The sequence below is a fragment of the Poecilia mexicana genome, unplaced genomic scaffold, assembly GCF_051168715.1.
Source record: "Poecilia mexicana isolate PSO_F unplaced genomic scaffold, ASM5116871v1 scaffold_5, whole genome shotgun sequence".
NCBI classification, from domain to species: Eukaryota; Metazoa; Chordata; class Actinopteri; order Cyprinodontiformes; family Poeciliidae; genus Poecilia; species Poecilia mexicana.
Genome location: NW_028263374.1, coordinates 14,671,922 through 14,673,283, shown reverse-complemented (window position 1 = coordinate 14,673,283; position 1,362 = coordinate 14,671,922).

Here is a 1,362-nt window from a genome sequence, read left to right as displayed (position 1 = left end):
TCCCTTTCGTCCGTCTCTTCTTCTGAGCGTTTGTAGATTACAGCCTGCAGATCAAACAGAGGGAATTTCAGTCAGAGCTTTGGAGTTGAAGTACAATGATCCCTTTGTCTCACAGACACTGTGTCTGCCAGAGACAGACTCATTCAGTGGAAACATTTTACAGCATCTGCATGAGTAAATTAATATTTCTGTGAATTAGGCAGTTTGGTGTGACAGGAGGAATAAATGAGAGTGTAACTGTAAACTAACATATCACACATTAATCTACTTTAAATAGACACTTCTTTTTTTTTCTCTGCAGTCTTGACTCCTAGAAACCCCAAACAAGTTAGACGTTTTCTTTTGTTTTGTCTTTTTTACAAAGAAAATATGTGTTTTGCACATTTGTATTCAGTCCAATTTACTCTGATATCCTTTTGTAAAATGCTACAAATGTCCTTTAGAAATCACCTTACTAGCCTGCAGAGTGCAAATGTGTTATTTATTTATTTATTTTGTATGTATAAATCCAGCTGTTCTGGTGTCAAAGGTTCGTTAGAGGATTTTGGTGAACAAACAAGATCATGAAGACAAAGGAGCACAGCAGGAGACCCAGAGACAACGTTGTGGAGAAACTGAAAGAACGGTTTTAGTTTATTGCAACATGCCTGGCATTGAACATCTCACAATTTGTAAAGTTACACAGTAGGAAATTAACAGTAATATTTAGGTTTATTTAACCTGAGTAAAAAAAATGCAAGAGTTCATTTTTCAGTCACATTTAAACATGTTATTTATACATTTAGAAATGTTTCAAACTAAATATTTAATTCACAAACTATTTAGTTTGAAAACTAAATATTTAACTTTTAAATTAAATATTTAGATTTAAAAAAAATAAGCTAGCTAAATAGTGAGCTAAACATTTATCTTTCAAACTCAATATTTTGTTTACAAAATAAATATTTAGCTCCAAATTAAATATTTAGTTTGCAAACTAAATATTCATTTTCCGAACTAAACATTTAATTTTCCAGCTAAATACTTGGCTTGTTAACTACCTACGTAGGTTGCTGTAAATATTTAGTTCATAGCTAAACATTCAGGTCCAAGTTCAAATTCAGCTATTAAGAAAATTATACTGCGAATAAGCGGAAGTGGGATTTCAAAATAAAAGCTGGGTTTCATGGACCTCTATATAAACGCCGCCGCTGACGGAGCCGAATCGCTTCAGTCGTCGCTCAGGTACCGTTTGTTTTAATATATTAATCGATTCGTTTTTTCTTGACGTGTCCAACGTGTTAGTTGAAAACATAGGCTGTGACAATTTAGCAGACCTTTACTATGCTAAAAATGTTGCTATAGAAACTGTAGTTTCCACAG